The sequence below is a fragment of the Hordeum vulgare genome, chromosome 3H (assembly GCF_904849725.1).
Source record: "Hordeum vulgare subsp. vulgare chromosome 3H, MorexV3_pseudomolecules_assembly, whole genome shotgun sequence".
Classification (NCBI taxonomy): Eukaryota; Viridiplantae; Streptophyta; class Magnoliopsida; order Poales; family Poaceae; genus Hordeum; species Hordeum vulgare.
The window spans coordinates 580,143,962-580,159,945 of record NC_058520.1 but is presented as its reverse complement, the minus strand read 5'-3'; positions in this window follow the sequence as shown (position 1 = coordinate 580,159,945).

Genomic DNA, 15,984 nt, shown 5'->3' with positions numbered 1-15,984 from the left:
GACAAGACAACAACAAAATATAAAAGATTTCAGACTTAGAAATATTTCAGCATCTTTGAAACAGCGTTATTTTCTAGCAAGTTGAGAACAAGCAAACCACACCTAAACATGGATTTCTATTGCAACCAAAATTACCACATGCTAGCCTACACATCCAAGGGCAAATCTCTAGTTGACAACTCCTTCATATCAAGCACACATTTGAACCCACAAAATAAACAAAAGGGCAACATGGCAAAATCTCACGCGCACTAACTTGCTCAAAAGCAACAACTAAATGCACACTTAAATTCTATGGGATTTTCTACCCCGAAAACATATATAACATGTGGGGTTGCAAAGCAAAAATAACGCCACACGAATATGCGAAATTATGACCTAAACATGATATAGCAAACTAGTGACGGAATCCTACATGCAAAAATACAACCAACTACTCTAAAATACATGGCAAAAGGTCCCTAAAAACATGAGCATTTTATATACGGGGTTTGAGCAATACGGACACGCACGAAAATAGCTACGGAATAAATCCCTATTAGGACAACATGCAAAACTAGGTAAATAGCGGGTCAAACCACTCCAAAGATGCATGCAAGTTGCAAAATATTAATCTACGCGGAAAACTAATCAAGTTTCATATACAACTCGTTGCAATCCGACGCACGGTTTAAATACTACGGGCGTATGAAAATATATACAATTAACTGAAATAATAAAATCGAAAACCTAAAAAAAAATGCTAACGGGCCGAATCTGCATCAGGCCCAACCAACTCATAGTGGGCGTTGGACATCTATGTTGCGCCCACGGCACAATATAGGGGCATAAGGGGGAACTAGCAGTGGGCTCACCCAAGTGGCACTGGGCCAGCAGATCTGGAGAGGAGGCGGCCTGGTCGGCGGGCAGCTGGGCCGGAGGGGAGGCCTGGAGGCGGCCCACGGGGAAGAGGAGGAGGCCGACTGGGGGTTGCCGCAGCTGGGCCTCGTGTGGCCCACGCACCCTGGCGAGCGTGCGGGCGCTACCGTCCTCCTCGTCACCTCGTCCTCCCCGACCAGGATGCTGCCAGCGGCAGTGCAGGGCAAGCGCCGGCGAGAGGAGCAGGCGACGGGCGGCTCCGGGGTGCGGGTCGGCGGCTCCGGCGGATCCATCCCTGAGGGACTCATTCCCGGCGGCGGAAGGAGGTAGGGCCGGCAGGAGGCGGCGGCACGGTGGCTGGATCTGGCGGCGCGCAGGGGAAGCTGGCGCGGGGTGCAGGACAGCGGTAGCGGCTTGCTCGGGCACGGTCGGCGGCGGGAGATGGCCGGGGTGTTGGGGAACGTCGCATGGGACACAGAAATTTTCCTACGCGCACGAAGACCTATCATGGTGATGTCCATCTACGAGGGGGATTTCAGATCTACGTACCCTTGTAGATCGCACAACAGAAGCGTTAATAAACGCAGTTTATGTAGTGGAACATCCTCACGTCCCTCGATCCGCCCCGCGAACCGTCCCATGAACCGTCCCGTGATCCGTCCGACGATCCGCTCCGATCTAGTGCCGAACGGACGGCACCTCCGCGTTCAGCACACGTACAGCTCGACGATGATCTCGGCCTTCTTGATCCAGCAAGAGAGACGGAGAGGTAGATGAGTTCTCCGGCAACGTGACGGTGCTCCGGAGGTTGGTTGTGATCTAATCTCAGCAGGGCTCCGCCCGAGCTCCGCAGAAGCGCGATCTAGAGGAAAAACCGTGGAGGTATGTGGTCGGGCTGCCGTGGAAAAGTTGTCTCAAATCAGCCCTAATACCTCCGTATATATAGGTGGGAGGGGAGGGGCCTTGCCTTGAGGCTCAAGGAGCCCCAAGGGGGTCGGCTGAAGGGGGGAGGAGGAATCCTCCTCCAATCCTAGTCCAACTAGGATTGGAAGGTGGAGTCCTTCCCTTCCTTCCAGCTTCCCTTTTTTTCTCTTTGATTTTCGTTTAACCTGCGCAGGGGCCTTCTTGGGCTTGCCCACCAGCCCACTAAGGGCTGGTGCGGCACCCCTAAGGCCTATGGGCTTCCCCGGGGTGGGCTGCCCCCCGCGGTGAACATCCGGAACCCATTCGTCACTCCCGGTACATTCCCGGTAATTCCAAAAACTTTCCGGTAATCAAATGAGGTCATCCTATATATCAATCTTCGTCTCCGGACCATTCCGGAAACCCTCGTGACGTCCGTGATCTCATCCGGGACTCCGAACAACATTCGGTAACCAACCATATAACTCAAATACGCATAAAACAACGCCGAACCTTAAGTGTGCAGACCCTACGGGTTCGAGAACTATGTAGACATGACCCGAGGGACTCCTCGGTCAATATCCAATAGCGGGACCTGGATGCCCATATTGGATCCTACATATTCTACGAAGATCTTATCGTTTGAACCTCAGTGCCAAGGATTCATATAATCCCGTATGTCATTCCCTTTGTCCTTCGGTATGTTACTTGCCGAGATTCAATCGTCAGTATCTGCATACATATTTCAATCTCGTTTACTCGCAAGTCTCTTTACTCATTCCGTAATACAAGATCCCGTGACTTACACTAAATCACATTGCTTGCAAGGCTTGTGTGTGATGTTGTATTACCGAGTGGGCCCCGAGATACCTCTCCGTCACACGGAGTGACAAATCCCAGTCTTGATCCATACTAGCTCAACGGACACCTTCGGAGATACCTGTAGAGCATCTTTATAGTCACCCAGTTACGTTGCAACGTTTGATAGACATAAAGCATTCCTCCGGTGTCAGTGAGTTATATGATCTCATGGTCATAGGAATAAATACTTGACACAGAGAAAACAGTAGCAACAAAATGACACGATCAACATGCTACGTCTATTAGTTTGGGTCTAGTCCATCACATGATTCACCCAATGATGTGATCCAGTTATCAAGCAACAACACCTTGTACATAGTCAGAAGACCTTGACTATCCTTGATCAACTGGCTAGCCAACTAGAGGCTTGCTAGGGACAGTGTTTTGTCTATGTATCCACACATGTATCTAAGTCTTCATTCAATACAATTATAGCATGGATAATAAACTATTATCTTGATACAAGAATTATAATAATCACTTATTTATCGTTGCCTCTAGGGCATAATTCCAACTGTCTCCCACTTGCACTAGAGTCAATAATCTAGCCCTCACATCGCCATGCGAATTACATTGTAATAAATCTAACACCCATACAGTTCTGGTGTTGATCATGCTTTTTCCGTGGAAGAGGTTTAGTCAGCGGGTCTGCCACATTCAGATCCGTGTGCACTTTGCATATATTTACGTCCTCCCCTTCGACGTAGTCGCGGATGAGGTTGAAGCATCGTTTGATGTGTCTGGTCTTCTTGTGAAACCGTGGTTCCTTTGCTAAGGCAATGGCACCCGTGTTGTCACAAAACAGGGTTATTGGATTCAGTGCGCTCGACACCACTCCAAGATCCGTCATGAACTGCTTCATCCAGACACCCTCCTTAGCCGCCTCCGAGGCAGCCATGTACTCCGCTTCACATGAAGAATCAGCCACGACGCTTTGCTTGGAACTGCACCAGCTTACCGCACCCCCATTAAGAACAAATACGTATCCGGTCTGCGACTTAGAGTCGTCCGGATCTGTGTCAAAGCATGCATCGACGTAACCTTTTACGGCGAGCTCTTCATCACCTCCATACACGAGAAACATCTCCTTAGTCCTTTTAAGGTACTTCAGGATATTCTTGACCGCCGTCCAGTGATCCACTCCTGGATTACTCTGGAACCTGCGTGCCATACTTATGGCCAGGCTAACGTCCGGTCTAGTGCACAACATTGCATACATGATAGAACCTATGGCTAAAGCATATGGGACGGTGCTCATATGTTCTCTACCTCTATCAGTTGCTGGGCACTGAGTCTTACTCAATCTCGTACCTTGTAAAACTGGCAAGAACCCCTTCTTGGACTGTTCCATTTTGAACCTCTTCAAAACTTTATCAAGGTATGTACTTTGTGCAAGTCCTATCACGCGTTTCAATCTATCCCTATAGATCTTTATGCCTAGAATGGAAGCAGCTTCTCCTAGGTCCTTCATAGAGAAACTTTTATTCAAGTAATCTTTTATGCTCTCCAAAAACTCCACGTTGTTTCCAATCAGCAATATGTCATCCACAAATAATATTAGAAACGCCACAGAGCTCCCACTCACTTTCTTGTAAATACAAGATTCTCCAACCACTTGTATAAACCCACATGCTTTGATCACCTCATCAAAGCGTTTATTCCAACTCCGAGATGCTTGCACCAGTCCATAAATGGATCAGTGGAGCTTGCACACTTTGTTAGCATTTTTAGGATCGACAAAACCTTCGAGTTGCATCATATACAACTCTTCCTTAAGGAAACCGTTAAGGAACGCCGTTTTGACACCCATCTGCCATATTTCATAATCGAAAAATGCACCTATTGCTAACATGATTCGGACGAACTTAAGCATCGCTACGGGTGAGAATGTATCATCGTAGTCAATCCCTTGAACTTGTGAAAATCCTTTGCCACAAGTCGAGCTTTATAAACGGTCACATTACCGTCAGCGTCCGTCTTCTTCTTTAAAGATCCACTTGTTCTGAATAGCCTTGCGGCCTACAGGTAGTACTTCCAAAGTCCACACTTTGTTTTCATACATAGATCCTATCTGGGACTTCATGGCCTCCAGCCATTTGTTGGAATCCGGGCCCACCATTGCTTCTTCATAATTCGGAGGCTCATTGTTGTCTAACAACATAATTGATAAGACGGGATTACAGTACCACTCTGGAGTAGTACGCGGTCTCGTCGACCTGCGAGGTTCAATAGGAACTTGATCCGGAGTTTCATGATCATCATCATTAACTTCCTCCTCAACCGGCGTCGCAAGGACAGAGGTTTCCCCTTGCCCTGCGCCAACATCCAGAGGTATGAGAGGTTTTACAACCTCATCAAGTTCTATCTTCCTCCCACTCAATTATCTCGAGAGAAACTCCTTCTCGAGAAAAGCTCCGTTCTTAGCAACAAACACTCTACCCTCGGATTTGAGATAGAAGGTATACCCAACTGTCTCTTTTGGGTAACCTATGAAGACGCACTTTTCCGCTTTGGGTTCCAGCTTTTCAGGCTGAAGCTTTTTGACATAAGCATCACATCCCCAAACTTTAAGAAACGACAACTTTGGTCTTTTGCCATACCATAGTTCGTATGGTGTCGTCTCACCGGATTTTGATGGTGCCCTATTTAAAGTGAATGCATCTGTTTCTAATGCATAACCCCAAAACGATAATGGCAAATCGGTAAGAGACATCATAGATCGCACCATCTCTAATACATTACGATTACGATGTTCGGACACACCATTACGCTGTGGTGTTCCAGGCGGTGTCAACTGTGAAACAATTCCACATTGTCTTAAGTGAGCACCAAACTCAAAACTCAGATATTCACCCCCACGATCAGACCGTAGGAACTTGATCTTCTTGTTACGATGATTTTCAACTTCACTCTGAAATTGCTTGAACTTTTCAAATGTTTTAGACTTGTGTTTCATCAAGTAGACATAACCATATCTACTTAAATCGTCAGTGAAGGTGAGAAAACAACGATATCCGCCGCGCGCCTCCATATTCATCGGACCACACACATTGGGATGTATGATTTCCAACAAGTCACTTGCACGCTCCATTGTTCCGGACAATGGAGTTTTAGTCATCTTGTCCGTGAGGCATGGTTCGCACATGTCAAGTGAATCAAAGTCAAGTGACTCCAAAAGTCCATCGGTATGGACTTTCTTCATGTGCTTTACACCAATATGACCTAAGCGGCAGTGCAATAAAAACATGGCGCTATCATTGTTAACTCTAACTCTTTTGGTCTCAATGTTATGTATATGTGTATTATCACTATCAAGATTCAGTATGAACAATCCTCTCACATTGGGTGCATGACCATAAAAGATATTACTCATAGAAATAGAACAACCATTATTCTCTGACTTAAACGAGTAACCGTCTCGCAATAAACAAGATCCAGATATAATGTTCATGCTTAACGCATGCACTAAATAACAATTATTTGAGTTCATAACTAATCCTGATGGTAACTGAAGTGAAACTGTGCCGACGGTGATTGCATCAACCTTGGAACCATTTCCTACACGCATCGTCACTTCACCCTTCGCCAGCCTTCGCTTATTCTGCAGTTCCTATTTCGAGTTGCAAATATGAGCAACAGTACCGGTATCGAATACCCATGCACTACTACGAGAGCTGGTTAAGTACACATCAATAACATGTATATCAAATATACCTAATTTTTCTTTGGCCGCCTTCTTATCATCCAGATACTTGGGGCAGTTGCGCTTCCAGTGACCCATACCCTTGCAATAATAGCACTTCGTTTCAGGCTTAGGTCCAGCTTTGGGTTTCTTCATCGGATTGGCAACAGGCTTGCCGCTCTTCTTCGAATTACCCTTCTTTCCTTTGCTGTTTCTCTTGAAACTAGTGGTCTTATTCACCATCAACACTTGATGCTCTTTACGGAGTTCTGACTCTGCGACTTTCAGCATCGCGAACAACTCGCCGGGTGACTTGTTCATCCCTTGCATGTTGTAGTTCAACAAAAAGCCCTTATAGCTTGGCGGCAGTGATTGAAGAATTATGTCAGTGATAGCCTCTTGCGGGAGTTCAATCCCCAGCTGAGCTAGACGGTTTGAGTACCCAGACATTTTGATCACATGTTCACTGACAGACGAATTCTCCTCTATCTTGCAAGCATAGAATTTATCGGAGGTCTCATAGCTCTCGATACGAGCGTTCTTCTGAAAGATAAACTTCAACTCCTTGAACATCTCATATGCTCCATGACGCTCAAAGCGACGTTGAAGTCCCGACTTTAAGCCATACAAGACTGCACATTGAACTACTGAGTAGTCCTCCTTACATGTTAACCAAGCATTCTTAACATATTGGTCAGCCATAGCGGGTGGTTCATCTCCTAGCGCAGCATTAAGGACATAATCCATCTTCCGAGCTTGCAGGAGCAACTTAAGATTACGAGCCCAGTCTACAAAGTTGCTTCCATCATCTTTCAACTTAGCTTTCTCTAGGAACGTATTAAAATTCAGGGTGACTGTCGCGTGAGCCATGATCTACAACACAAATATATTTAAAGTGGACTTAGACTATGTTCAAGATAATTAGAGTTTAACTTAATCAAATTGCTTGCTAAACTCCCACTCAAAAAGTACATCTCTCTAGTCATTTGAGTGGTTCATGATCCAATTCCACTAGCTCAAGTCCGATCATCACGTGAGTTGAGGATAGTTTCAGTGGTAAGCATCCCTATGCTAATCATATCAACTATATGATTCATGATCGACCTTTCGGTCTCATGTGTTCCTAGGCCATGTTTGCACATGCTAGGCTCGTCAAGCGTAACCCGAGTGTTCCGCGTGTGCAACTGTTTTGCACCCGTTTTATGTGAACGTTGAGTCTATCACACCCGATCATCACGTGGTGTCTCGAAACGACGAACTGTAGCAACGGTGCACAGTCGGGGAGAACACAATTTCGTCTTGAAATTTTAGTGAGAGATCACCTCATAATGCTACCGTCGTTCTAAGAAAAATAAGGTGAATAAAAGGATTAACATCACATGCAATTCATAAGTGACATGATATGGCCATCATCACGTGCTTCTTGATCTCCATCACCAAAGAACCGACACGATTTTCTTGTCACCGGCACCACACCATGATCTCCATCAACGTGTCGCCATCGGGGTTGTCGTGCTACTCATGCTATTACTACTAAAGCTACATCCTAGCAATATAGTAAACGCATCTGCAAGCAGAAAAATTAGTTTAAAGACAACCCTATGGCTCCTGCCGGTTGCCGTACCATCGACGTGCAAGTCGATATTAACTATTACAACATGACCATCTCATACATCCAATATATCACATCACATCGTCAGCCATATCACATCACAAGCATACCCTCCAAAAACAAGTTAGACGTCCTCTAATTGTTGTTGCATGTTTTGCGTGGTGATCATGGGTATCTAGTAGGATCGCATCTTACTTACGCAAACACCACAACGGAGATATATGGATTGCTATTTAACCTCATCCAAGGACCTCCTCGGTCAAATCCGATTCAACTAAAGTTGGAGAAACCGACACTGGCCAGTCATCTTTGAGCAACAGAGGTGCTCGTATTGATGAAACCAGTCTCTCGTAAGTGTACGAGTAATGTCGGTCCGAGCCACTTCGATCCAACAATACCGCGGAATCAAGAAAAGACTAAGGAGGGCAGCAAATCGCACATCACCGCCCACAAACACTTTTGTGTTCTACTCGAGAAGACATCTACGCATGAACCTAGCTCATGATGCCATTGTTGGGGAACGTCGCATGGGAAACAAAAAATTTCCTACGCGCACGAAGACCTATCATGGTGATGTCCATCTATGAGGGGGATTTCAGATCTACGTACCCTTGTTGATCGCACAGCAGAAGCGTTAATAAACGCGGTTGATGTAGTGGAACGTCCTCATGTCCCTCGATCCGCCCCGCGAACCGTCCCACGAACCGTCCCGCGATCCGTCCCACGATCCGCTCCGATCTAGTGCCGAACGGACAGCACCTCCGTGTTCAGCACACGTACAACTCGACGATGATCTCGGCCTTCTTGATCGAGCAAGAGAGACAGAGAGGTAGATGAGTTCTCCGGCAGCGTGACGGTGCTCCGGAGGTTGGTGGTGATCTAATCTCAGCAGGGCTCCGCCCGAGCTCCGCAGAAACACGATCTAGAGGAAAAACCATGGAGGTATGTGGTCGGGCTGCCGTGGAAAAGTTGTCTCAAATCAGCCCTAATACCTCCGTATATATAGGTGGGAGGGGAGGGGCCTTGCCTTGAGGCTCAAGGAGCCCCAAGGGGGTCGTCCGAAGGGGGGGGGGGAGGAGGAATCCTCCTCCAATCCTAGTCCAACTAGGATTGGAAGGTGGAGTCCTTCCCTTCCTTCCCACTTCCCCCTTTTTTTCTCTTTGATTTTCCTTTAACGTGCGCAGGGGCCTTCTTGGGCTTGCCCACCAGGCCACTAAGGGCTGGTGCGGAACCCCTAAGGCCTATGGGCTTCCCCGGGGTGGGTTGCCTCCCCGGTGAACATCCGGAACCCAAAGGCCTATGTCACTCCCGATACATTCCCTGTAATTCCGAAAACTTTCCGGTAATCAAATGAGGTCATCCTATATATCAATCTTCGTCTCCGGACCATTACGGAAACCCTCATGACGTCTGTGATCTCATCCGGGACTCCGAACAACATTCGGTAACCAACCATATAACTCAAATACGCATAAAACAACGCAGAACCTTAAGTGTGTAGACCTTGCGGGTTCGAGAACTATGTAGACATGACCCGAGGGAATCCTCGGTCAATATACAATAGAGGGACCTGGATGCCCATATTGGATCCTACATATTCTACGAAGATCTTATCGTTTGAACCTCAGTGCCACGGATTCATATAATCCCGTATGTCATTCCCTTTGTCCTTCGGTTATACTTGCCCGAGATTCGATTGTCAGTATCCGCATACCTATTTCAATCTCGTTTACCGGCAAGTCTCTTTACTCGTTCCGTAATACAAGATCCCGTGACTTACACTAAATCACATTCCTTGCAAGGCTTGTGTGTGATGTTGTATTACCGAGTGGGCCCCGAGATACCTCTCCGTCACACGGAGTGACAAATCCCAGTTTTGATCCATACTAACTCAATGGACACCTTCGGAGATACCTGTAGAACATCTTTATAGTCACCCGATTACGTTGCGACGTTTGATACACACAAAGCATTCCTCCGGTGTCAGTGAGTTATATGATCTCATGGTCATAGGAATAAATACTTGACACGCAGAAAATAGTAGCAACAAAATGACACGATAAACATGCTACGTCTATTAGTTTGGGTCTAGTACATCACATGATTCACCCAATGACGTGATCCAGTTATCAAGCAACAACACCTTGTACATAGTCAGAAGACCTTGACTATCCTTGATCAACTGGCTAGCCAACTAGAGGCTTGCTAGGGACAGTGTTTTGTCTATGTATCTGTTGGAAATATGCCCTAGAGGGAATAATAAATTAGTTATCATTATATTTCTTTTTTCATGATAATCGTTTATTATGCATGCAATAATTGTATTGATTGGAAACACAGTGCATGTGTGGATACATAGACAAAACACTGTCCCTAGTAAGCCTCTAGTTGACTAGCTCGTTGATCAAAGATGGTCAAGGTTTCCTGACCATAGGCAAGTGTTGTCACTTGATAACGGGATCACATCATTAGGAGAATCATGTGATGGACTAGACCCAAATTAATAGACGTAGCATGTTGATCATATCATTTTGTTGCTACTGTTTTCTGCGTGTCAAGTATTTGTTCCTATGACCATGAGATCATATAACTCACTGACACCAGAGGAATGCTTTGTGTGTATCAAACGTTGCAACATAACTGGGTGACTATAAAGATGCTCTACAGGTATCTCCGAAGGTGTTCGTTGAGTTAGTATGGATCAAGACTGGGATTTGTCACTCCGTATGACGGAGAGGTATCTCGGGGCCCACTCGGTAATACAACATCACACACAAGCCTTGCAAGCAATGTGACTTAGTGTAAGTTGCGGGATCTTGTTTTACAGAACGAGTAAAGAGACTTGCCGGTAAACGAGATTGAAATAGGTATGCGGATACTGACGATCGAATCTCGGGCAAGTAACATACCGAAGGACAAAGGGAATGACATACGGGATTATATGAATCCTTGGCACTGAGGTTCAAACGATAAGATCTTCGTAGAATATGTAGGATCCAATATGGGCATCCAGGTCCCGCTATTGGATATTGACCGAGTTGTCACTCGGGTCATGTCTACATAGTTCTCGAGCCCGCAGGATCTGCACACTTAAGGTTCGACGTTGTTTTATGCGTATTTGAGTTATATGGTTGGATACTGAATGTTGTTCGGAGTCCCGGATGGGATCACGAACGTCACGAGGGTTTTCGGAATGGTCCGGAGACGAAGATTGATATATAGGATGACCCCATTTGGTTACCGGAAAGTTTTTGGGCATTACCGGAAAAGTTCTGGGCTCATCGGTAGTGTACCAGGAGTGCCGGGAGGGGTGACGGGGACCATCGAGAGGGGTGTCACGCCCCAAGGGGTCTCATGGGCTATGGGAAGAGATAAACCAGCCCCTAGTGGGCTGGAATAAGTTCCCACTAAGGCCCATAAGGTTTGAGAAGGGAAAAACACAAGGTGGAAAGAGTTTCCAAGTGGGAAGGTGGAATCCTACTCCAAGTAGGATTGGAGTAGGACTCCTCCACCTCAAATTTCGGCCAAACCTTGAGGGTTTGAGGCTGCCTCCTCCCCTCCCTCCCTCCTATATATAGTGGGGTTTTAGGGCTGATTTGAGACAACTTTTGCCACGGCAGCCCGACCACATACCTCCACGGTTTTACCTCTAGATCGCGTTTCTGCGGAGCTCGGGCGGAGCCCTGCTGAGATTAGATCACCACCAACCTCCGGAGCGCCGTCACGCTGCCAGAGAACTCATCTACCCCTCTGTCTCTCTTGCTGGATCAAGAAGGCCGAGATCATCGTCGAGCTGTACGTGTGCTGAACACGGAGGTGCCGTCCGTTCGGCACTAGATCGGAGCGGATCGTGGGATGGATCGCGGGACGGTTCGTGGGACGGTTCGCGGGGCGGATCGAGGGACGTGAGGACGTTCCACTACATCAACCGCGTTTCTTAAAGCTTCTGCTGTTCGATCTACATGGGTACGTAGATCAGAAATCCCCTCTCGTAGATGGACATCACCATGATAGGTCTTCGTGTGCGTAGGAAAATTTTTGTTTCCCATGCGACGTTCCCCAATAGTGGCATCATGAGCTAGGTTCATGCGTAGATGTAATCTCGAGTAGAACACAAAAGTTTTTGTGGGCGGTGATGTGCGTTTTTCTGGCCTTCTTAGTCTTTTCTTGATTCCGTGGTATTGTTGGATCGAGGCGGCTCGGACCGACATTACTCGTACACTTACGAGAGACTGGTTTCATCGCTACGAGTAACTCCGTTGCTCAAAGATGACCGGCGAGTGTTGGTTTCTCCAACTTTAGTTGAATCGGATTTGACCGAGGAGGTCCTTGGATGAGGTTAAATAGCAATTCATACATCTCCGTTGTGGTGTTTGCGTAAGTAAGATGCGATCCTACTAGATACCCATGGTCGCCACGTAAAACATGCAACAACAATTAGAGGACGTCTAACTTGTTTTTGCAGGGTATGCTTGTGATGTGATATGGCCAACGATGTGATGTGATATATTGGATGTATGAGATGATCATGTTGTAATAGTTAATATCGACTTGCACGTCGATGGTACGGCAACCGGCAGGAGCCATAGGGTTGTCTTTAAACTAACATTTGTGCTTGCAGATGCGTTTACTATATTGCTAGGACGTAGCTTTCGTAGTAATAGCATGAGTAGCACGACAACCCCGATGGCGACACGTTGATGGAGATCATGGTGTGACACCGGTGACAAGAAGATCATGCCGGTGCTTTGGTGATGGAGATCAAGAAGCACATGATGATGGCCATATCATGTCACTTATGAATTGCATGTGTTGTTAATCCTTTATGCACCTTATCTTGCTTAGAACGACGGTAGCATTATGAGGTGATCTCTCACTAAAATTTCAATACAAAATTGTGTTCTCCCCGACTGTGCACCATTGCGACAATTCTTCGTTTCGAGACACCACGTGATGATCGGATCTGATAGACTCAACGTTCACATACAACGGGTGCAAAACAGTTGCACACGCGGAACACTCGGGTGAAGCTTGACGAGCCTAGCATGTGCAGACATGGACTCAGAACACATGAGACCGAAAGGTCGAGCATGAATCGTATAGTTGATATGATTACCATAGAGATGCTTACCACTGAAACTATTCTCGACTCACGTGATGATTGGACTTGAGATAGTGGATTTGGATCATGTACCACTCAAATGACTAGAGAGATGTACTTTTTGAGTGGGAGTTCTTAAGTAATATGATTAATTGAACTAATTGTCATGAACATAGTCTAATGGTCTTTGCGAATTACGATGTAGCTTGCGCTATAGCTCTACTATTTTTATATGTTCCTAGAGAAAATTTAGTTGAAAGTTGATAGTAGCAAACTTTGCAGAGGATTGTCCTCGTTGCTGCGCAGAAGGCTTATGTCCTTAATGCACCACTCGGTGTGCTGCACCTCGAGCGTCGTCTGTGGATCCTGTGAACATCCGACATACACGTTTCTGATGACTACACGATAGTTCAGTACAAAATACTTAATGGCTTAGAAGCAAGGCATCGAAGACGTTTTCAAACGTCACGGAACATAAGAGATGTTCTAAAGAGATGAAATTGTGATTTCATGCTTGTGCCCTTGTTAAGAGGTATGAGACCTCTGACAAGATTCTTTGTCCACAAAGTAAGGGAGAAAAGCTCAATCCTTGAGCGTGTGCTCAGATTATCTGAGTACGACAATCGCTTGAATCAAGTGGGAGTTAATCTTCCAGATGAGATAGTGATGGTTCTCCAAAGTCACTGCCACCAAGCTGTGAGAGCTTCGTGATGAACTATAACATATCAAGGATAGATACAATGATCCTTGAGCAATTCGCGATGTTTGACACCGCGAAAGTAGAAATCAAGTAGGAGCATCAATAGTTGATGGTTAGTAAAACCATTAAGTTTCAATAAAGGCAAGGGCTAGAAGGGATACTTCGTGAAACGGCAAAACAATTGCTGCACTAATGAAGAGACCCAAGATTAAACCCAAACCCGAGACTAAGTGCTTCTGTAATGAGGGGAACAGTCACTGAGGCGGAGCAACTCTAGATACTTGGTAGGTAAGAAGGCTAGCAAAAGTCGAAAGAAGTATATTTGATATACATGATGTTGATGTGTACTTTACTAGTACTCCTAGTAGCACGAGGGTATTGGATACCGGTTCGGTTGCTAAGTGATTAGTAACATGAAATGAAAGCTACGGCATAAACGGAGACTAGCTAAAGGCGAGGTGACGATACGTGTTGGAAGTGTTTCCAAGGTTGATATGATCAAACGTCGCACGCTCCCTCTACCATCGGGATTGGTGTTAAACCTAAACAATTGTTATTTGGTGTTTGCGTTAAGCATGAACATGATTGGATCGTGTTTATTGCAATATGATTATTCATTTAAAGAGAATAATGGTTACTCTATTTGCTTGAATAATCACCTTCAATGGTTTATTGAATCTCGATTGTAGTGTTACACATGTTCATGAAATTGGTGCCAAAAGATACGAGCTAATGATGATAGTACCACTTACTTGTGGCACTGCCGCTTGAGTCATGTTGGTATAACTTGCATGAAGAGGCTCCATGCTGATGGATCTTTATACTCACTTGATTTTGAATCACTAGTGACATGCAAATCATACCACATGAGCAAAGCCTTGTTTTCATTGAGATGAAACAAGATAGTAACTTGTTGGAAGTGATACATTTTGATGTATGCAGTCCAATGGGTGCTGAGGCACGCGGTGGATATCATTATGTTCTTACTTCAATGACGATTTGAGTAGATACAAGAGTATTTACTTAATGAATCACAAGTCTGAAATATTGAAAAGTTCAATTCTGTTCCAGAGTGAAGTTCGTCGTAACAAGAGGATAAACGATCTACGATATGATCATAGAAATGAATATCTGAGTTACGAGTTTTGGTACGCAGTTAAGACAATGTGGAAATTGTTTCGCAGTTCATGCCACCTGGAACATCATAGTGTGATGATGTGTCTGAATGTCATAGCCACGCACTATTTGGTATGGTGCATGCTATGATGTCTCTTATCGAATTACCACTGTCGTTTATGGGTTATGCATTAGAGACAACCGCATTCACTTTAAATAGGGCACCGCGTATTTCCGTTGAGATGACACAGTATAGACTGAAGTTTCGAGAAATCTAAACTGTCGTTTCTTGAAAGTTTGGGGCTTCGACACTTATGTGAAAAAGTTTGAGTCTGATAAGCTCGAACCTAAAGCGGATAAATGCAACTTCATAGGATATCCAAAACAGTTGGGTACATCTCCTATCTCAGATCCGAAAGCAAAGTGTTTGTTTCTAGAAACGGATCCTTTCTCTAGGAAAGGTTTCTCTCGAAAGAATTGAGTGGGAGGGTGGTAGAACTTGATGAGGTTATTGAACCATCACTTCAACCAGTGTGTAGCAGGGCGCAGGAAGTTGTTCCTGTGGCGCATACACCAATTGAAGTGAAAGCTGATGATGGTGATCATCGAGCATCGGATCAAGTTACTACAAACCTCGTAGGTTGACAAGGTCGCGTACTACTGCAGAGTGGTACGGTAACCCTGTCTTGAAGGTCATGTTGTTGAGCAACAGTGAACCTACGAGTCATGAAGAAAGCAATGGTGGGCCCGGATTCCGACAAATGGGTGGAGGCCATGAAATCCGAGAGAGGATCCATGTATGAAAACAAAGTGTAGACTTTGGAAGAACTACTTGATGGTCATATGACTATTGAGTAATGATGGATCTTTAAAAGGAAGACAGACGATGATGGTGATAAGTCACTATTAAGAAAAGCTCGACTTGTCGCAAAGATGTTTCCGACAAGATCAAACAGTTGACTATGATGAGACTTTCTCACTCGTAGCGATGCTAAATGTCTGTTAGAATTATGTTAGTAGTTGCTGCATTATTTATGAAATATTGCACATAGGATGTCAAAACATTGTTTCCTCGATGGTTTCCTTGAGCAAACATTGTATGTGATACAACCAGGAGGTTTTGTCGATCCTAAAGATACTAGCAAGTATGC